The following is a 23742-nucleotide window of genomic DNA, read 5'->3' on the forward strand; positions in this document are numbered from 1 at the left end:
ACGGGTAGCATTGTCACGGGGTATGGGGAGCATTGTCACGGGGTAGGGGAGCATTGTCACGGGGTATGGGGAGCATTGTCACGGGGTAGGGGAGCATTGTCACGGGGTACGGGGAGCATTGTCACGGGGTATGGGTAGCATTGTCACGGGGTACGGGTAGCATTATCACGGGGTATGGGTAGCATTGTCACGGGGTATGGGGAGCATTGTCACGGGGTATGGGGAGCATTGTCACGGGTTATGGGGAGCATTGTCACGGGATACGGGGAGCATTGTCACAGGGTACGGGGAGCATTGTCACGGGGTATGGGGAGCATTGTCACAGGGTACGGGGAGCATTGTCACGGGGTACGGGGAGCATTGTCACAGGATACGGGGAGCATTGTCATGAGGTAGGGGAGCATTGTCACGGGATACGGGGAGCATTGTCATGGGGTATGGGGATCATTGTCATGGGGTAGGGGAGCATTGTTACGGTACGGGGAGCATTGTCACGGGGTTTGGACAGCATTGTCACGGGGTATGGGTAGCATTGTCTTGGGGTATGGGGTACATTGTCACGGGATATGGGGATCATTGTCACGGGGTATGGGTAGCATTGTCACGGTACGGGGAGCATTGTCACGGTACGGGGAGCATTGTCACGGTACGGGGAGCATTGTCACGGGGTATGGGTAGCATTGTCTTGGGGTATGGGGTACATTGTCACGGGATATGGGGATCATTGTCACGGGGTATGGGTAGCATTGTCACGGGGTATGGGGAGCATTGTCACGGGGAATGGCGAGCATTATCACGGGGTACGGGGAGCATTGTCACGGGGTACGGGTAGCATTGTCACGGGGTATGGGTAGCATTGTCACGGGGTAGGGGAGCATTGTCACGGGGTATGGGGAGCAGTGTTATGGGGTAGGGAAGCATTGTCACAGGGTATGGGTAGCATTGTCACGGGATAGGGGAGCATTGTCACGGGGTATGGGGAACAGTGTTATGGGGTACAGGAAGCATTGTCACAGGGTATGGGTAGCATTGTCACGGGGTAGGGTAGCATTGTCACGGGGTATGGGGAACAGTGTTATGGGGTACAGGAAGCATTGTCACAGGGCGGGGTGCACTGTCACCGGATATGGGGAGCATCGTCAAGGGGGAGCATTGTCAGTGGGGTAGGGAATATTGTCATGGGGGGAGCATTGTCATGGGGGGTAGGATCGTCATGGGGGGAGCATTGTTATGGGGGGGAGCATTGTCATGGGGGGAGCATTGTCATGGGAGGAGCATTGTCAGTGGGGTAGGGAGCATTGTCATGGGGGGGAGGATCGTCATGTGGGTGGAGCATTGTCATGGGGGAGCATTGTCATGGGGGGAGTATTGTCATGGGGGGGACCATTGTCGTGGGGGAGTATTGTCATGGGGGGAGCATTGTCATGGGGGGGAGTATTGTCATGGGGGGACCATTGTCGTGGGGGAGTATTGTCATGGGGGGAGCATTGTCATGGGGGGAGCATTGTCATGGGGGAGCATTGTCAGGGGGGTAGGGAGCATTGTCACGGGTGCGAGGAGCATTGACATAGGGAGAGCATTGTCGCTGGGGGAGCATTGTCACAGGGTGCATTGACACGGGGGGAGCATTGACACGGGGGAGCATTGTCACAGGGGAGCATTGTCACTGGGAGAGCATTGTCACGGGGGAACATTGTCACGAGGGAACACTGTCACGAGGTGTGGTGGGGGAGGGGAGTATTGTTGGGGGTGCAAGGCAAAGTTTATTTTTCAGGACTTTTCCTCTCCAGCTCCAACTGATATCTTTGCCCAACACCTGAGATTAGCGGCACAAAGAGATTGGGGTAAATGTTTGCTCACTGTCTGGCCCCTTGCCCAAGTCTCCAATAACATCATCAATGTTGGAGATAATCCTTGAGGGGCCCTGGCAATTTCAATCTACCCACTTGAAGTTTAACTTTCCAGGGTAATTGCTGCATATATGCACAGGTCACTTCTTCCCTGGGTCCTGACATGGAACAACAGCAAATATCCCGATATTCACCATTGTTGCCATCTGAAGATCCTGAATCATTGTTATGGTAAGGATTCCGAAGAATCAGGACAATTATTTGACAGCAACTTCCTGATATCCACCTTTAACTGAGGATGTTAGCTTGCCAGATGTTGCTGTTCAATTTATTATTTTATAAGAGCGAGGACTGTTAGAATTGCTGCTATTCCTACAATAAATCCAGGTTACTGAGGAACATAGTGCACTCCACTCACTCTGCTCAAATGATGTGTTATTCAGGGGATATGGTACTCTGAAATGTGATAGTACTTTGAAATGTGAAACTACTTATTACCTTTTGTGGGTCAAGACACTTAAAGCAATGATTGGAATAGCCACAGAATGTCTTGCACAATTGTTGATTAATGTCAGTATCTGGAAATCCCAGTAAATATATAATTTAGCCAGGACATAGTACTGCAAGACTCTTAGTAAAAGGATGAACAGCATTTGGTCTTTCTTTAAGATATCAATTTGGAACATATAAGACATGCGATCGGTTTTCCAAGTGCCAGGAATTTCCATCCATTCCAAGGAGATTTATATTGCGGGAAAGATAGAATCTTCAGGAATTCCAGCGGAGTGGGAAGAGGAGTTATTGCTAGAGATGCTCAGGTTACAAAGTGTGGAACCAGACAAGGGCTCAGCCACTGAGTTAGATAATAGAAGAAAAATGTTGGAGGGGAATGATGTACTCAGCCTGTTGAAGGCTGCAGAGGAGGGTGACTGGGTGAGGGTGGAGCACAAACCCAGAGAGTGGCATTTCTAACTTTGCGAGGGAACGTTAGTGCTTTACTGGGGGCCTACTCCTGATTGGTGATTCAAATATGGAGTTGCAGAAACAATAGGAACAAATTTATGCAGGGTCAACACATTCAAAGACTTCAAAGAAAGGGAAATTGAATTGAGTGTTTGCAAGGATGGAAAGTTAAGGGTGAAGTTTTGAGGAAAGTTTGATGTGGCTTTTACCATGAGGGTGACATTTACCAAGTCAAAAACATGCGATCCAAGATGGGTAGTTAGGTGGTCAGCAGTTTTGTAGGAAATACGAGTTAGGGTAGCAGCAGTTGAATCGTGTGGATCACATGAGCTCAGAGAGCACATGAAGGATGATAGCAAGTAGGTTTGGCAGAGGACAGCAACCGGATAATGCTGGGGATGGCTGGAGATAGGCGGATGGATGGCTAAACCATTGTGCAACAGATATGCTCAAGTCAGTGCCTTTGAATGTGTTGTAAACTCAGTATTCTACCGCTGTAGACAGGAAGGTCCACAGTACTCCAAGGGTTACCAGCAAATCTGATTTATTAACAGAATGTGGAAGTGAAGTCCTGTAGCTGACGACTGCAATTCTTCACACCTAGGATGGCCTTGAAGACTAAAGTCCTCATGGATAAAGCAGTACTAGTTAGGAAACTTGCTCTATACCGGTTCACGGCGTGGCATTACTTGAAAAATGCTAGGCTCATCAAACCTTCCATCAGTCAATGCCTCACTCCAAACTTCAATAAGTAAATTTTGACCCTTCTCAGGTGATTGTGTACACTCCATATTAGAAAGTAGAATCCTTAAACTTTATGATGTTTCAAACATGTGTCACATAAGAATCTAACGTCAGTTCTACCTATCAGACATGATGGGCTGAATGGTGTCCTGCACTGTAACAATTCTGTGATTATTTATAATTGCTTATATTTTATTTGCTTGTTTAAGAGAGTGTTGGCCTTATTTTTCAGCCTTGGTTTTCCGAAGCAGTGACAAGTCTCACGTGAACATTGTCAGTTTTGTTTTGTAACCTTTCCTTTGATTTTAGCACATTGCAGTCCACATGTTTGTCACTTTAAAAATAAGTAATCTCTCAATGGAAGTGACGGGAGGAACATGATGACAGAAACTGGTGTCACTCTTTTTAAATGCTGCGCATTTCTAGCAGGTGGATTTTAGTCACTTGCGGATTTTTTTGGGAGGTAAAACCATCAGCACACGCAGCAAAATGTAAATTCATAGCATGGTGTAAGTTCACAAAAAAGTATTGAAAGGAACTCACAGTAAGATTACTCTGAGTTTACAGAGGGGTAATCGAATAGTGAAAAGATGAAATAATTGTTTTAATATGGATGGTTACAGAGGGGTAATCGAATAATGAAAAGATAAAACAATTGTTTTAATATGGATGGTTAAAAAGAATAATTGTGGACATGGGGTGGGGGACATTCTCTCTCAAGAGCGACAACCAGGTGGTTGACATGTTCCCAACACCCTCGGAAGCTGAGGAAATAATTCTCCCTCCAGTTCTGGGCAGTACGGTTGCAAAGTGGTTAGCACTATAGCTTCACAGCACCAGGTCCCATGTTCGGTCCCCGCTTGGGACACTGTCAGTGCGGAATCTGCACATTCTCCCCATGTCTGCGTGGGTTTCCTCCGGAAGCTTTGGTTTGCGTCCAAGAATCAGTAGCACTGCTGTTGAAAAGCATGAAACAGAAGACAAACGACTCCCCTAAAGGCAAAAGGGGAAAAGTATGATAACAGCTTGGGCTGTTAGGCGCGACCTTGACTGAGATTCTATTGTTGGCCACGTTGCTCAGGAAACGTCACTATAACAAAGCCTCGGAGAGAGTCCCAGCACCGATAGATGCGAGGGGTGTGAAGCTGCTGTCCTTACCCATCTTTCATGCACCAACTCAGATACAATTCCATGACACCGATATTTGAGAATTGGGTTTCAATTGACTCGCTTGGCTAAAGAAAGGTTAAGTAACAAGACAGGTAGCTGGGTTTTTACCTGGTGTCTCGCGAAGCACAAGGGAGCAATCACAAATGATGGGGACCAAGACAGCAGTGGAGAGTCGGTGTCAGAGTGCACAGGATAACCCAAACTTTGCTCAACTGGATGCAGATGCTGAGCCTCAGGGAGCTGTCAATGAATAGGATACTGCTGGAGCAGCAGCAAATGTGGAATGTACTTGGAGACATCGCAGCAGCACTCCTCATGTTCGGAGAAACATTGCAGAGGTCCACCACAAATATGATACGAACAAGGAGCAGGAGTGGGCCATTCAGCCCCTCCAGCCTGCTTTTCCATTTACTCAGCTCATGGCTTTCGTGTTAAATACAGAGATAACACGGGCTGCGACTGGATGCAGCTATAACTGAAATATACTCCAGACCTTGAAGTTAGTTCAATTTGATTTATTGAACCTGTCACACGGCTAGCTCAGTTCCCTGTGAGTTCAACTCTCTGCTAACCTAAGTATGATTACTCTGTCTGACTGAACCAGACTAGCTCTTAGCCACGTGCTGGAGGTGTTATGTGATATATACACCCTGACTCACTCTTTAGATGTCCCCAGTGGGAAGAGGCGGAGTGTGAGTGCCTTGTGTCTTTTATAGTGGGAAATCATCCCCAAGTGTTCTGCCTGCTGATTGATTATGTCCTGTTCTCTGTGTTCATTAGCTGACTGTCTGTATCTCATTATGTACATGCCTGCATATCATGGCAGCTCCCCTTTTGAAATGTTTTTCTGCAGGATATGTGAAAGTATTCACATGTGTCGGCCGAAAAACTGACTTATTCAAATACAATGGCAGATGGGAATATATGTACATGTGAAAACAGGTGTTTAATGTGCAAAAACAAAACATAGCAAACAAAACAAATGTTCATATGTCCAGTCTCTGGGGCTTGCGTCTGATCCTGGGTGACCGCCGGAGAGGTGGTGGTGGGGACCTGCACAAGGCTGCACAGTGTCCAGGCTTTCCGCAATTCAAACATCGCCTGCCTCTTGCAGGGCAGTGTTTCTTTAAGTGGGCGGTGCCGCAGTTCGGACACGTCATGACATCGTTACGCTCAGTGCATCGTCGCACATTCGCAGTGCAGTCAGCAGATGTTTGCACCTGCGCAGTGTGATGATCGGCCGCTTCGTTATCCCATTCGCATCGCGCATGCGTGGGGTCCGGGAAGAGCGCGCAAAATGGCTGCTTTCATCAATGCTGAGGCGCTGCATCCGGGCGATGGCCTACACACTCTCTGCCTCCTGGGAGGCTAGTTTTTCATTTTCAGCCGATTTGTATTGGGAATACCGATTTTCGGCGTGCTCATGCACTGTACATGTTTCAACCACGACTGACAGGGTCATATGCTTGATTTTTAAAAGCTGCTCTCTCAGAGGATCAGAGTGAACTCCAAAAACGATTTGGTCTCTGAACATGGTGTCAGCAAAATCACCACAGTTGCAGGACAGCGTTAGCAGGCGGAGGTTAGTTAAGAAGGAGTTGAATGATTCATCTTTACCTTGTAGGCGTTGTTTTCATTGGTGTCCACTTCACACTGACTATCAAACTTGTCCAGGATGGTCTGAAACTTTGTCTTGTCTTGGCCTTCAGTGAAGTTAAACGAGCTGAAGAGTTGGATGGCTTGATCCCCCGCAGTTGAGAGGAAAAGTACGATCTTTCTTGTATCAGACACACCCTCGAGATCTGAGGCTTCGATGTACAGCAGGAAACGTTGGTTGAAAGTCCTCCAGTTGGCACTGAGATTGCCGGAGGTCCGCAGCTGTTGAGGAGCCTGGATCTTCTCCATGGTGCCGGGATACATTTGCTGGTCGTCAAGGAACAGATTGAGGTAAACCACCTAGGGATAGCAGTCTTCTGGTACCATGTCGTGTTAAGCACACTGAGATAGCAAGGGCTGCAACTGGATGCAGCTATAACTGAAATAGACTCCAGACCTTCAAGTTAGTTCAATTTGGTTTATTGAACCTATCACACAGTTAGCACAGTTCCCTGTGTGTTCGACTCTCTGCTAACCTAAGTGTGATTACTCTGTCTGACTGAACCAGACTAGCTGTTAGCCACGCGCTGTAGGTGTTATGTGATATATACACCTGACTCACTCTGTGGATGTCCCCAGTGGAAAGAGTACCTCGTGCCTTTTATAGTGGGAAACCACACCCATGTGTTCTGCCTGCTGATTGGTTATGTCCTGTTCTCTGTGCTCATTAGCTGCCTGTCTGTATCTCATTATGTGCATGTCTGCATATAATGACAATGGCTGACCTGGTAGTAACCTCAAATCTGTATTCCGCCCACCCCTCAATAACCTATCACTCCCTTGCTTACCAAATACCACATGTACATCTGTGGAAAGAGTGCATCAAACAGAGCAGTCATGCTGGTCCTCAACAATGGCTTGAATGCCACCTTCAATAAGATTTCTGAAACACTTTCCCTGGCTGTTCATCATCCCACAGAACTCCAGTAAAGTGCTCTCCAGCTCCGCTCCAGCCCAGGTGGTCCATGACAGGGGCGATGGAGAAAGACATATGGAAGTTGAGACTGTGCCCACTTCTCTCCGACTGCCAGCCTGTCAGTCAGTGCTCCAATTGTACCTTCCTGTCTCTATGGCCAAGTCTGCTTCAGCACAGGTACAGTATTCTTTAGTAGGACACTCACAAGCTCCAAACCCTGGAGGGAAGGTAGCCAAGAGCAGGGCTCTCATCAGCGTCTGCTAAAGCTCAAGGAGTAGTTGAGGAAAGAGAGAAGATTTATGAGTCACATTAAGCTCATTTGATTGCACCTCCTCCTCATTTTTGCCTGCTCCCTGGCAAGTCACCTTTCACTTGTGAGGAGCGGGCAGAAAAGACTGGAAACTGAGCAATGGGGAGCTGTGATATGGATGCTTTGATTGCAGGGTTGCTTTGTGTTAGAGGAGGTGGGAGCCAGATACATTCAGTATGTGGCTGCCAGATGGGTTTCACTGCTGCAACCTAACTAAATCATGCCATTGAGAGGCCACATTGTGTTGTCCTCTTCATTCTCCAAAGGGACAATTATTCCTCCTGCAGCTCCAATCAACACTGCTGGGTAATGGGCACAGCCTCCATGGTCATTCTGACAAGTACATTAAGAAGGACCCCTCTGCCGTGGGCCTCGTGCACAAATTTAACATCCTGATTCTTTGCTCAATACTGATTCTCTTGGTTTGATCGGAGGGGTCTTGGGCCTCATTGCGTGGACTCCTCATGGGTGTCACCAGCCACATTTTAACTGGATGGCCCTCATCTCGCAGGAGCCAACAGTAAGTCTGTTCTGAGGTGTGAAGTACTCATGCAGGGTGGGTGAAGTTCCTTGGGAATATTACACGCACCAGCACAACAGTCATTTAGTGTTGACCAGCTTTACATTGATGGAGTTGAATATAGTTTATGAACGCTCCTGGACAAGGCTTGTCAAATGCCTGCAATCAATGACAGCGTACAATCGTTGGAAATCAACTTGAGTCACAAACCTGCCAATCTGCTCACTCTGACTCCATCATGGTGACAAAGCGCACACCATTTCCTACCCTGGCCAAAATAGCTTTTGTTATTTATGTAACGCATTGTGAAATGCTGCAAATCTTTTGCAAAATCCAGGACAATAGCAAAGAAGGTGAGGGCATATCATAGAATTTACAGTGCAGAAGGAGGCCATTTGACCCATCGAGGCTGCACCAGCTCTCTGAAAGAGCGAGTCACCTAATACCACTCCCTGCTTTCTCCCTATACCTCTGCACGTTCTTGCTTTTCAGATAATAATCTAATTCTCTCTTGAATGCTTCAATTGAACTTGCTTCCACCATTCATACATTCGAGATGTTAACGCCTCTGTGCATGATGGTGAAATTATGAATCATCCACAGGAGCAGTGTCTAACATAAACCTCCAGAACCTACCACTTACTTTCCCTTCATGGGAACGACATGACCTCAATGTTTCTTTATTGAGGTTCAGGAATCATATGTTCAAACCTCCAGCTAAAGCCCAAAATTGCCTCCAATCAGTTCTTCAAGAACTACATTATAGGTTTGCCATAATTTAGAATTAAGCTAAGCTTTTGCAGCATGACTTGAGTTTACACTAATAATAAAAATAATTTTCTTCACAGTGGCCTCTAGGTACAGTTGATCAGCTACCAATTTGTAAAAGATGAGCACGCCTCAGTGAAACCCATTTGTTCTACTGGACTGACCAGAATCTCTACTTGCTGCCTCATGGGGAAGATTTGTTCCATTGTTGCTAAAACTGCAACGCAACCTGACTGACTTTTCAAAAAAGAATTCTATATATTACAACAATTGTTATTAACCTTCATAAAATGTGATATTTTCAAAATTAATACATTTCAAATGTGCAAGGTCAATAGTTTGTAGACTACGTCAAGAAGGCCACAACCCAAGTGTCACTATCTGTCAGTGTATTTGATCCAATGACAACATTGCTTTATTCTAATTTGGCATACAGGCCCCGGGGCTGACAGTCTGGGGCACGCACTGATCCTTTGAAGGATGTCTGCTAAGTTATGTATAAATGTTTCACACAGCTCCATACATTTGTCGACAGTTACAGGTTCTTTAGGTTGCATAGATCAAGTTAAAAATCACACATTTTAAACCTGTTTGTAGCGCTGCATCTGTTATAGATTATTGTAGTTAAACCACCTCAAAGATACCTGGGTTCGCTAATGCCACTGTCTCCCTATTTATTACATCTGTCACATTTCAAAATCATTCCAGCCATGCACAATTATCAAAGCTGACTCCTGCTAGAGTGAAGATTCACTGAATCCATTTTTAATAGAAGAATTAACAGGAGATATATGATATTAAATATTAGAATCATAACATTGGACTTGGGGCAAAATTAAGTGACCAGGTTAATTTCAAAACATATAAATGAATAATAGCCATGACCTTTTAAGATGGAAATATGAAATATGTAATTAGAAACACACTTGTCCACTAATGGACTACACATCCTGAGTAGCAGCATTATATAATTGTGTCCTTTTGTTAAATGAGTGTTTTTTTGCTGTGTTGCAGATCATCACCTTCAGAGTTTGAACCTGAATGTTATGCATAAATTTAACAAATATGCAATCATTGCAGATTGCTCCTGATTGACATGTCCGTTGGGGACATGCAACACCATTAACCTAGGTTCCTTGTCCATTCTTTCAAAACTGTGCCTCGCTTTTGTCATGTTACAAAAAAATGACCTGTAATTTAGCTGAAAGATGAGTTAACAAACCCACAGTTCATCTGCAACCCTTGCACTAAAAGCTCGCAAATATCATCATTCTGGAGCTGACTGCTTAAATCCGACGAACAAAAGCTTTGAAATGAACCGGGACTTACTCAAGGTCCGAGTGACCTATGATACTGCACTTGAGTCTTCATGGCAAAGACCAATTTCAGTAGCTGGGAACATAAAAAAGAAATGCACATCTTTCTCGTTAACCATTTTGCGGTTTTTAAAAGTATTTAATGTTACACTGCCACCTAAAGCCGCAATTTAAAGCAAAGCAGGCAACTTGAAAGATTACATTTTCTCACATTCATGTAATCTTTATTAGTGTTACAAGTAAGCTTCCATTAACACTGCAATGAAGTTACTGTGAAAATCCCTTGTCGCCTGTTCGGGTACACTGAGGGAGAATTCAGAATGTCCAATTCACCTAACAAGCATGTCTTCTCGGGACATGTGGGAGGAAACCGGAGCACCCGGAGGAAACCCATGGGGAGAACGTGCAGACTCCGCAGAGACAGTGACCCAAGAATTGAACCCGGGTGCCTGGCGCTGTGAAGCAACATTGCTAACCACTGTGCTGCCTTACTTACCCAAAATAAAGTTAATCTCTAATAGAAGCAATTCTCTCTCATGATGTTTTTGTTTATTGCTAAAGGTAGCAATCATCTTGGGAGTCTTGCTCAGCACAAATGGAAATGTGGTGAGCAGAGGAGACTAAGGGGAACTTTGATAGAACTGTTGAAAATAGGCAGCACGGTGGCGCAGTGGGTTAGCCCTGCTGCCTTACGGCGCCGAGGTCCCAGGTTTGATCCCGGCTCTGGGTCACTGTCCACGTGGAGTTTGCATGTTCTCCCCGTGTTTGTGTGGATTTCGCCTGCACAACCCAAAGATGTGCAGACTAGGTGGATTGGTCACACTAAAAATTTCCCCTTAATTGGAAAAAATTAATTGGGTACTCTAAATTTATATATTAAAAAAAGTATTTTCAAAATTATGAATGGTTTTGCATGGATTAAATGAGGAGAAGCAGCTACCAGGGACAGGTGAGTAGGTACGTAACCGGAGAATACAGATTTAAGGTATTTGGCAAAAGCGCCAGAGGTGACACGAGGAACCATTTTTTTTACATAGCAAGTTGTGCTTGTAACCTTTTGAAAGAGAATTGGATAAAAATGTTAAAAGCAGAGCATTTCAAAGGGCTATGGGGTAAGGCAGGGGTGTGGCACTACGAGATAACTCCAGCCCAAAGCAGGCAGGGTTAGGGTAGGCTGAATGGCCACCTTCTGTCCTGTTACAGTTTATGATTCTTAAAGCCACAAGTTTAAATGACATCTCATTTCTTTGTGCCGCATTACTGTCAGACAGTAAGAGCTGCTTTACAAAACTTTACGCACCTTGAGAGAAGATTCCCACCTTTTACCGCGTGGGCATCAACATCACCTGCATGGGGGTGGGGGGGGGGAGCAGAGAGTAAAATCCAGTGTGGTCACTTCAGAACACACCAGGATTACCTCCTACTAATCGAATAGGAGGACAATCAGACAGCTCCTGTTATCCAGGGTGTGCGGTTGTTACTTTCATTTTTACTCGTGTTAAACTGTGAAATAGTAATGTGTATTCAAACGTATGAATAGGAAACAATGCAAATCAATAATCGGCCGCAGTGTACCATATTAGTGTCAGTCATCTGAAATGCTGATAGTAAACATTTCTACTTGCTCTAGTCTCCAGCGGCCTCTCTTAATTCATTTACTTTCAAAGTACTGGAACTCCTTCTCTAATGCACTGTGTGTGTACCAATGTCACATGACCACAGGGATTCACAACGGTGGTTATCCCCCCTTTCCCCCACTTTCTCAGGGGCAATTAGGGATGGACAGCTAGCGCTGGCCTTGCCAGCGGTTCTCGCATTCCATGAACGAATAAACTTTTTTAAAAATCAAATACCTTCAGGGTTGCCAAAGTCTGTTCTCTGGTCACAACAAATTTCCAAAGATCATCACCATTAACAATTATTAATGCAACCCCCCCCCCCCCCCCTCCCTCCGTCCCTTCCAGCCCTACAACCCTCTTGAGATCTCTGCGCTCCTCCAATTGTGGCCACTTCCACATTCCCGACCAATGACAACTGTGCCTTCAGCTGCCTCAGCCCGAAGCTCTGCAATTCCCTTCCTTAAGATGAGCAAATAAAACATTATTTCAGAGGTTTGGGTGCCTTGAGAACTCTCTTGGTCAAGTGGCGGTGGAAGCAGAATCTTTGAATGTTTTGAAAGGCAGAGGCAGATAAATTCTTGACAAGCAAGGGAGTGGTGTAAGGTTATCAGGGACAGGCAGGAATATGGAGTTGAGGTTACAATCAGATCAGCCATGATTACTATGGAATGGTGGAGCGGGCTTGAGGGGCCGAGTGGCCTACTCTTGGTTTGCTTGTTAAACCTTTCCGTTCTCTGCCCTCCATTAAGATGTTCCATAAAGGCTGTCTCTGTCTAAACTTTTCATTGCTTGCTTAGTATCTCCTCAATATTATTGTTATGTGGCTTCATCTTAAGTTGATAATGTTCCTGTGAAGAATGGTGGAACATTTGACTACATTAAACCGGTATAAAAGTACAAGTTTTGTTGTTCCCGAAGAATGACAAACAAGACAGTCTTGCAGACTTCTCCAGTGATGAGAATAATGAGTGATTCATCAAACTATATGACTTACCTCCAAAACACTATTGTCTGGCCACATATCATCTTAGACTATTTTATTAGATCTATCAGATACAAATCATACAATTTCATACAGTTTTATACATAGGGTCCATACAGGTTGATGAATGCTCGACACAATATGCCAAAATAAGTTTGCCTTGTGCCAAATGGTTTTGGGTTTCAGATGATGATTATCATCCTGTTGAGAAAAGGAAGAGTTCAGCTGTTTTTTTTTAAATGATTGAAGTTCTCGATGTCAATTCTGTTGTATAGGTCAGGTTATCTATTTGAGCCTGTCCCAAGAACCTGTGCGCAAAAAATCAAGTAAAGAATGTACGATTCCGTAACAAAAAATTGAATTTAAACAGCATCTTTAATTATTTTTTAAAAACTCATGACATTTTAGAGAGGCGTAAAGAAAATAGTAACTGAAGCAAAGGTGACTTTAAGAGGGGCGAGTCACTGGGAGGGCCATAAAAAAGGATGAGATAGGCGTTGACGGGTTTATAGATGGAATTCCAGAGTTTAGAATCTCAGCAGTGAAAAACGTGGCCAGGAAGTGGAAGAAATGGGAGGGGAGGGTGCAAAAGAAGCTCCCATCAGAAGAAAAGTGTTTTGTTTCAGGGTTACAGGGCGGTTAAATGTGACATCACTGACAGGCAGGCAGATGATCGGAGGACGATGTGTGTGTTAGTCCCCATCCTGCAGCAGACCCTGGTCTCCAGTTGTCTCGATTTCTCTGCCACTGGACAAAGACCTTGCTTCGCTGGGACCGTGTGGTGGTCGGTGTGCAATGGCCATCCCATGTTAAAGGAATCCACACATAGGCAACTTCCACTCCACCCACCCAAATGAATTTCAGGACCTGGAAGATCAGGACCCTTATGCACAACCCCAATAACAACAGACCTGAACGTCGCACTGCCATCATAGCCCAAGAGCTCCGACATCACAACATTGACAATGCCGCCCTGAGTGAGAAACAACTGGCAGGAGAAGGCCAACTTAAATAAAAAGGTGGCTGATCTACCTCCTTCTAGAAAGGCAAACGAGAAGAAGAACATCATCTCTACAAGGTCGGCTTGGCTGTAAAATAGAAATTGGTCGGACGTCTCAACAAACTTTGTCGGTACCTATGCCTCAACCCTAGATGCAACGGATGAGAAAAAAAGAGGCTTTCTACTCCAGCCTCAACCAATCGCTGTCCCGCATATCAAAGGAGACAAGCTGATTCTCCTCAGTGACTCAATGCTAGAGTCAGGAAGGATGCAAACCTTTGGAAAGGCATGTTAGGCAGAGAAGGCATGGAGAAAACAAGTAGGAATATTATCCTCCTCCTGACAAAATGTTTAGAACGTGACCTGGTCATCACAAACACCCTGTTCTACCAGAGAGACAAGCAGAAGACCTCATGGCAACACGCCTACTGTCACCTAATAGACTATATCATCGTCCGAACAAGGGACTGCAAAGATATCCACATCACCCGCACCACTGCCAGACTGACCACAGATTAATCTGTCCTACCATCTCCATCACCCTGGCCCCAAACTGGCACAGGCAGAAAAAAGGCATAGGAGATGTTGTTGGACTGACCCTAAGAAGAAAGAACTACTCAGTCAGTGCCTCACAGCTAACCTGGCAACAACCAACGAACCAGAGCTGCAGAATGTCCACAACTCCTGGTCTGCCTTAAAAGCCACCATAGTCAGCATCTGCGAGAAGACGCTCGGGCTCTCAACCAGGAAACACCAAAACTGGGTTGACGAGAACAATCAGGAGATCCAGGATCTCTTTGACCACAAACGCAAGGTGCTCCTTCACTGGCAGCTCCACCAAAACCCAGTGAGAGGAAACTAGCCTCAGGCAGCTGACGGTCGAGGTGGGTGGAAAGAGCGCAGGAGACTCAACAACGCTCCAACAACCACAATGGCTTCTTGAGTGCAATCAAAACCATCTACGGTCTGACCACACAGGAACCCACTCCACAGAGCCGAAAACAGAGAGACACTCATCAAAGACAGAGAGGCAGTCAACGCCTGCTGGAGAGAGCACTTCGAGGAGCTCCTAAACCAAGACACAGCCTTAAATGGAAGTGCCCTCAACACCATCCTGCAACACACTACCTGCCACCATCTCAGCACAACTCCAGCTTGCCAAGAGGTCGAAAAAGGCATCTGACAGCAAAAAAATATCAAGGCCTCTGGTACAGATGGAATCCCTGCAGAAATATTAAAATGTGGTGGAGAGGCATTCTTAACAAGAATCCACAACCTCATCACCTTTGTCTGGATGGAATGGAGCATGCTGGGTGATCTCAGAAATGCCTTAATTGTGACCAACTTCAAGAAAGGAGTCAGGTCCAACTGCAGAAATTGCAGAGAGATTTCCCTACTCTCCACCACAGGAAAGGTCATCACAAGAATCCTCCTTAACCACCTCTTCCCAGTGGCTGAAGAGCTCCTCTATGAGTCTCACTGTGGCTCCCGTCCATCAAGAGACACAATAGACATGGTCTTCAGCACGTGACAAATCCAGGAAAAGTGCAGGGTGCAGCATCAACCTCTGTACATGGCCTTCGATCTGGCAAAGGCCTTCAACTCTGTCAAACATGAGGGATTGTGGAACATCCTCCTCAAATTCAGCAGCCCACAGAAATATGTCACCATCCTCCACCTGATCCACGATGACATGCAAGTCGTGACCCTCACCAACAGAACCACCACAGACCCAATACTTGTGCAAACTGGGTCAAACAGGTCTGCTTCATCACACCAACGCTCTTCTCCATCTTTCTTGCAGCAACACTCCACCCCATTAACCTAACCTACTGGACAAGCAGGAATCTGTTTAATCTCCGACAGCCCCAGGCCAGAACCAAGACCATTCCAACCTCCGTCATCGAGCTGCAGTACGCTGACGATGCCCGTGTGTGCGCACACTCAGAGGCCGAGCCACAAACCAGCATTGACGCATTCGCTGAGGCATATGAGGGAATGGGCATCAGACCAAGCATTTGGAAAACAAAGGTTCTCTACCAACCCACTTGTGCCACGCAAAACTGCCCCCCTAACCATCAAGATCCTCAATGAGCTCCTGGACAATGTGGATCATTTCCCACACCTCAGCAGCTTACTGTCAGTGGGAGCAGACATAGACGATGAAATCCAGCATCGACTTCAATGCAACAGTGCAGTCTTTGGATGCCTAAGGAATGGAGTGTTCAAAGACCAAGACCTCAAGCCAAGCACCAAGCTCATGGTCTATGGAGCAACCGTGGTCCCGGCCCTCCTGAATGCACCACAAAAATGGGCAATGTGCAGCAGACACCTCAAATCCCTGGAGAGATATCACCAACATTGCCTCTGCAAAATCCTTCATATTCACTGACATCATAGGCATACTAATGAGAGCGTCCTCTCTCTCAGGCCAATACCCCTCGTATTGAGGCACTGGTCATGCTCGACCAGCTGTGATGGATGGGCCACATTGCCTGCATACCCACCTCCCCAGAGTGGAAGCAAGTCATCCTCGACCCTGAGGGACTGCTCAAGGAGAAGAAGATTACCGAGATATGGAAGGACTTAATTTTTGAGTTGTTGGAAAAGTGGGAATTATTGACCTGGATTTTATTCTCAGTAGAGAAGGCAGGGTTTTTTTGCCATTCACTTGACTATTCCCCAGCGACTTTGTGTGGGCCTGTCAAAGGGGATTTCTGGTCCCCAGCAGAATACTCTCTACCACAAATCTGTGTACAAGGCAGGAAACAGCCAGGCTCCTCAACTTATCAGATTTAAGAACTTTCACTGAGATACACAAAATCTAAACCTGGAACTTTAAAACTAGGGCATATAATAAAACTGATTAATAAATTGAGAATTGAAAGACAATCTCAATAATGGTACCATGAAGATATAATAGATTGTCATTTAAAAAAAACTTTGTGTTCACTAATGTTCTTTTGTCTTCCTCACCTGGTCGCACTGAGACCAACAGCAATGTTAAGTGCCTATTAACTCTTCTGCCCTCTGAAATTATCAAGCAAGCCTCTCCATTGTAGCAAACCACGACAGAAAAGAAATGAAGCTGGACTGACCACATGTCATCAACCTAGGCACCAGAAACAACGACAGCAAACCCAACCCTGCAAAGGCCTCCTTACTAAAATCTGGGGGCTTGATCTAAAATTGGGAGAGCTGTCTCATTGACTAGACAATCAATAGCCTGGCATAGCTACACTCACAGGTTCATGCCTTACAGCCAATATCCCAGATATCACCATCAACATCCGTGGGTATGTCCTGTGCCACCAGTAGAGCAGATCCATCAGAGGTTGCAAGGCAATGGTATACTGAGAATGTAACCCTGGGAGCCCTCAACAATGTCTTTGAACCCATAACGATTCATGGTATTGCATCAAATAAGGGCAAGAAAGCCTCCGATTCCTACACCCTCCCTTAGCTAATAATTCCAACTCCATGTGGAACACCACTTGGAGGAAGCACTGAAGTGAACATTTCGATGAGATGGATGTAGCTCACTGGTTGGATTCTTCCCTCCGAATACAGAGGTTCTAGGTTTAAGTTCCCACAGTAGAACAGTTGAACACACCATACAAGGCTGTGCCTGCACACTGTGGGAACAGTGTCAGAGGTACTGATTGCATGAGGGTTTAAATCAAGACCCAAACTGACCTATTGACCGATATTTAAAAACTAAACCCTGACAGTATTGGGCAGAGAGCAGGGAATTCTGTCCATGTGCCCTGATCAATGTGTATCCCTGAACCAGGCTAACTGGTCCTTTATCTTATGGTTGTTTACGGGGCCTTGTTGCGGAACTATACCTACACTTCACTGGCGTTATGTAAATGCAGACCTTTCTTTACCTCCATTGCCCTTTAGAAGTTGCACATATAAATTGAGTTCAGCAGAGTGAGTTAGCAAAGCTAACGGCTCAAAACCTTGGGTCCAGCGTGAGAGGGGGAGAAGGAAACAAAACGAACTGGCTGACCCAATGTGACGGAATAGGTGACACGTGGCAGGCTTAGGCTGACCCCTTAATCGTCAAACTACACGCTTTTATCTAGCCGCCGCCAACCTGGAGAGAAGGTGCCACACCACACAACAGGTAAAGGTCAATCCTATGTCTTGACGAGAATCTATGAGCAACTCCCGACTTGGTCACAAACCCACCGCCTCCTGGAGACTAGGGTTTGAGAGTACAGCAGCGCCCCTTGTGCTACCGCACCCCCCCCCCCCCCTTCCCAGAAGGTGACTCTGTTCCAGGGGCCAGCTGAACCGTGCGGCATTTTCACACTAGCATTTTTCTCGGAATTTGGATTTTTAAAATGAAAGGAAAGTGCTGGCTGAACTCAGCAAAGCTGACACTCGTCTCTCTCTGTCTCTGTGGGTGGACATTGTGTGCAAGAGGCAGCGGGCTGGGGCACAGGGGGCCAGGGTGGGGATGGTACCCGCACTGCCAGGGGCGGAGGATGTTAAACATTAGCGCCCACATCAACATAGCTGCCCTATCAAAAGATAATGGTCTGCAGCAGATTCTGGGAGCAGCAGGGTCAGAAATCAGCGGCGCCAAGTCTGTGATGCAAGTTTAAATAAATAAATAGATAAATACCATTGGATGGTAATGGGCCAACTTTGCATGTACCATGAAATCTTCAAACTGGAGATTTTTACGTTAAAGAGTAAGAAACACTCGCAAAACCAGAGCTCATCCCAGTTATCCCCAGCGATTGGAAATTTCACTCCATCACAAGGAGACATCACTGAAAATTGTTGTGAATCGATCGTGTGACACATTTAACCCTCCTCATTGAAAGCAAATACCTTTATCAGAGGGGAAAACGGCATTTGGCACAATGTTTTTTCCAGCTGGGATGGGACAGTAACATTGACAACAGAAAGTGGTGCCAGTGGGGTTAGATATTGTTGCCTGGTCAATATAGATTTATATATAGAGAGATTAGGACAATTGCACTGACACGGGTCTGCATTTTGCAGAGACAGAGGGAAGGGAGGTGAAACCCCCGGCTGAGCAAATAAGACACTTGAGTGGTCAGACTTCGGGCACTTTTTCCAAGAACAGCTTTATTCCCGCTGCATCTAAGAAGCAAAAATACATCAGCTGCAGATAACAACACACGGAGCCGGGGGGGGGGGGTTGCAATCTGCCGCTCTCACGTGTTTATTCCCCGTTAGCTGTCGAAAAGACTCAAAAAGTGTCAGTTTTAGTCACCGGCGTTTACCTGTTCTGGAAGGGGGGTGGGGGGGGGAGCTCGCTGCAGCTACGCCATCGCCTGGACCGGGAGCTGGCCGCGGTGCTGAAATCGCCGCTTCCAGTCCACACGGCTTTCCGCTCTCACTCGCCGGGGACAGCACCTCGCCAATAAACAGCGCTCACACCGCTGCTCAAAGCCAGAACACACTCAGGCAGGGGTGTCGTGTGGGGGGGGGGGGGGGGCAGAGAGAGAGAACCATTAACACTTAACCAACAGTGCAGAGATAGAGGTGGAGGGGGAACGAGCTAGAGAAAACAGTCTGCCACAGGCAGGAGCTTACACAGAGACTCCTCCTGGTGAACACGGTGGTTTTACTGTGTGTGTGTGTGTGTGTGAGGGTCAGGTCGAGATGCCAGTGGTCTATGTCTGTGTGTGTGTGTGGGGGGGGGGGGGGGGGGGGGAGTGGCTGTCGGGTAGGATAAAATGTTATCTTCAGGAGCCTTAGACATTCAAAATTAATTCTCCCTGTGTACCCGAACAGGCACCGGAATGTGGTGACTTGGGGATTTTCACAGTAACTAGTGGTAATGACAGTAATGAAGATTATTATTATTATTTACAGTTGGTGAAGTGGAATCCAAGAGTGAAGTGATTCTGTCAGGGGTGGTCCATACACCAGATGTGACAAAACATCTGACTGTATAAACAGGAAGGACCATGGTGCCAGTGCTGAGCGCAATGACCGATTACAGGAGTACCATGATAAAAGATGAAAGGAAAATCATCGCTTCAAATTATCTTAAAGAGCTTTATAATTAGTAGAAGACTGCATCGCCATCAAGAATCATTAAAAGCATGTTAGCCTTATAAATGCATGGTGTGAAATTGAGATTTTGATAATATATTGCCATATGCATCGATGCTAAGATGGCAATTATGAACATTACCAGAACTTTATTTTGACAGCATTAGTTCTGGTTGATAAGATATCACCTTTCTGCAGACATTCAGAGTAGTTTTTCTAGGAACTTGACATCAAATTATGTTTATTTTCTTTTTATCGCTCAAGTTTTCAGTATAAATGAAAACAGGTTATTTTTTCAGAACATTACCGAACGCAACAGGCTATGCATTGATTTGCCTATAAACTGGGTTAATATAGGGAAGGCAATGGCATAGTGGTATTGTCACTGGACTAGTAATCCAGAGACCCAGACATGCTCTGGAGACCTGGGTTCAAATCCCAACATGGCAGATGGTGAAATTTGAATTCAATAAAGATCTGGAATTAAAAATCTAAAGGTAACCATTGTCATAAAAAAAACATGTGGTTCACTTAATGCCCTTTCTGGAAATCTGCCATCTTTACCTGGTCTGGCCTGCATATGAATCCAGATCCACAGCAATGTGGTTGACTCTTAAATGTCCCCAGGGCTGTGGGCAACAAATGTTGACTTCCCATGAACATATTTTTATAAATTGAAATGGAATTTGCGCTAACAGGTAACTCTGCAACTATCATTCAAATTATTTGTAATGGGACCAAAATCTCGAGATCAAAGGTAGGAAAGTCTGTGTTTCATGCAATTTGATAAAATACCGATCAGTTCTGGCTGAATGGTGACATTCTCGCCTTGGAGTTGGCAGATTGTAAATTCAAATCCCACTCCAGACATCTGAGTACAACATCCAGGCTGAAAGCCCAGTGGAGGCATTTCTTTCAGATAGCTGTTAAACGGAAACCAGAGGCCCTGTCTGTCCTCTCAGGTGGAAGCAAACGATTCTATTACTACTATTGGAACAAGAACAGGACAAGCAAATGTTTATCCTTCAACCAATACCACTAAAACAGATTATCTGGTCATTATCTCATTACTGTTTGTGGGACCCTAACTGTGCAAACATTGGCTACTCTATTCTGTCATCACAATAGTGGCTCCACCTCAAGTATAATCTTTATTATTGTCACAAGTAGGCTTACATTAACACTGCAATAAAGTTACTGTGAAATCTTCTGTCAGAAGCTCTTCACTGGCTGTAAACTCTTTGGAACATTGAGGATGTGAAAAACGCTTGATAAATGTAAATTCTTCTTCCCAATTATATAACACAGTCAGAATGAACAATTGCTAAAGCTAGTTCAATTTAAGGCTCCTCGATATAGATACAGATCGTTTCTCCAAGCTCCCTCTTGTGGACAAACAACTAACAACAAAAGCACCAGATATATTTCCAGAAAAGGACTTCATTCAGATCGGCACCAAAAGCTACAGTTTGCACCCGTGAGTCCTGTTATTGAATCTAATCACTAGAACATACAAAACTATCGGGCAGAGAAAGATGAGCTGGGCGGGCTATCCAGGGCTAAAATATTTGTGAGGTATAACATTTTTTAGGAAGTCATATTCTGAGTTTCTAATGGCTCTTTCTCTTTCCAAACAATCGTAAATAACATCTCATATGGGCCCTTCCAGCAGTTTTTTTATACAATAGATGTCAGGCTGGCAAATCTGTAGTTCTCTGGTTCTGATTTGGCCCTTTGATTTTGAAAATGAAACGATATGTGTTGGCACCAAGTCTCACTTGGACTCTACTGAACTCCTGTGATTTTTAATCACACTAAGCCAAATATTATCTGGACCTGGAGCCCTATCCATTTTGAGCGTTTCTGATCCAGCCATGTAGGCATTACAATCTATTTTAATAGTAATTATGCAATTCAATACCGCGCATCCCCCTAATCTGAAACATAAACATTACTAGAGGCTTATATTGATGCAAAATGTTCATTTAGTGACTCAGTTTGAATTTTAGTGACTATCGTTTAGTTGCCCTACCTGGCCCTTAAATTGTATTCGGATTCTGAATAAATAATCCTGAGAGTTTTTGTCATCTTTAATTGCATGCACTACTTTCCCTATTCTCCTATGGACCAGTGACACCCAGTAACACGTTACGTTTGTAGGGTTTTGATGGTTCTTTGAGCCCCCAATGGTTTATGGGGACGGGTTGCATAGAAGTTGAGCCGCGAGACCACTTTAATGAGACAACGCAAAAAACAGAAAAAACATTTAACAATAAATTCAGGCAGTGATGTGCAGCCTAATGCAAGCAATATACTTCCTGTAATACAATTAAATGGGGGAAGAGCACAATGGCTTCCTTTCAGCTCTTGATCTTTGCATTCTCTTCAGTTTCTCGCTCTCCTTGTCCCTCTCCCTTGTCTCCTTATTTTTTTGTCCACAATTTCTGACTGCAGAGCCAAAGTCAGGGTCTCTCTTATGCTGCCTCTTATCCACCTCATGCCACCATCATCCGCAATCATCTTCAGCCCCAACGTTAAGCAGATATTCCTCAAGCAACTAGGTATATTTGACACCTAAATACATTTTTGCTCAACTGTTTCTTATCTCATAGAGGGCCTTAAATGTTCCCATTCTGTATGCTTACTTGTACAAGTATTTCCCAAAGAGAGCCTCAAGGTCTCGGCTTTTTTCTGGATGATTTTTTATCATAAGAAATTATATAATTCTCCCACAGTGCCACTACTTGACATCTTCTCCATACTCTGCCCTATTTCTACATTTTACCATTTTAATATGCTACCAAGACAAACTCCAGTGAAGTTACATTCTAATAATTAGTGTTCTACTTATTATGCTGCTAATCTTTTAAAAACCTTGGAAAAAGTATTTGGAATTAATTCTCAGGGTGTGGATGTAGCTGGCAATGCTACTATTTATTGTCCATTCCTAGTTGCCCCACTAATCTGAGTTTCTTGAATTTGTGTATGTAGCAGTTTGATAAAGCGGAATCACTTTTTAGGCCACGTCAGAGGGCAATTCAGGGCTAGCCATGTAACCATATTGTGTGGGACTGGAGTCACATATGCACACCTTGGCTGTGCAGCAGTTCTCATTCCCTAAAGGTCATTTGTGAAATTGTTGGGTTTTTAGAACAATCTGAAAGTTATCATCATCACTTTTTGGAAAAACTAATTAAAATGACTAAACTTCCATGCTCGGACTTCAGCTCACACAGAAACGTTATTTCAGGCATTTAGGTTTTGAGGAGGGATATCAGCAATTCCTTATTTTCATATCAAGGTAAAAGACAACTGCCTCACTTTATAATGACAAACATTATATAATCAATCTTAAGCAGCAAAATGACAGAGAATCTGAGACAATACACAGCACAAAAGAAGAAAGGTGCAGGACAGTTCTTGGTAATAATTTCTGCAGCAAAGTCTAAATTAGTTAACCTGGGGACCACCTGGCTAACATCCAGTGCTGGGTGAACAGAAATCTCTTCCAATTCAATATTGAGTAGACAATAAAGACATTATCTTTGGTCAGCAGTACAAACTCTCCTTTTCACAGAATCCCTATAGTGCAGAAGGAGGCCATTCGGCCCATTGAGTCTGCACCCACTCTCTGAACGAGCACCCTACACAGGCCCACTCCCTCGCCCTACTCCTGTAACCCCACCTAATTCACACATCATTGGACACCGAGGGTCAATTTTGTGCATGGCCAATCCACCTGGCCTGCACATGTTCGGACTATGGGAGAAAACCGAAGCATCTGAAGGAAACACATGGAGACACAGGGAGAACCTGCAAACTCTACACAGACAGTCACCCAAGGCCGGAATTGAACCTGAGTCCTTGGCACTGTGAGACAGCA

At 45.1% G+C, this 23742-nt stretch overlaps 1 protein-coding gene across 2 annotated transcripts in view; it reads right to left on the bottom strand.

The window, feature by feature from the left end:
- The window catches only part of LOC119954973 (metabotropic glutamate receptor 8), a 533585-nt gene extending 514353 nt beyond the window's left edge, over positions 1-19232 (bottom strand). Inside the window, exon 1 of one of the 2 annotated variants that reach the window (XM_038780737.1) lies at positions 19082-19232. The gene's annotated coding sequence lies outside the window, so the exon portion shown is untranslated. Of the gene's footprint in view, positions 1-10226; positions 10245-19081 lie in introns of those variants that run through there. The other variant, XM_038780738.1, reaches the window with a different exon arrangement.
- Positions 19233-23742: the final 4510 nt, after the last annotated feature.

The sequence above is a fragment of the Scyliorhinus canicula genome, chromosome 20 (genome assembly GCF_902713615.1).
Source record: "Scyliorhinus canicula chromosome 20, sScyCan1.1, whole genome shotgun sequence".
In the NCBI taxonomy this organism is placed as follows: domain Eukaryota; kingdom Metazoa; phylum Chordata; class Chondrichthyes; order Carcharhiniformes; family Scyliorhinidae; genus Scyliorhinus; species Scyliorhinus canicula.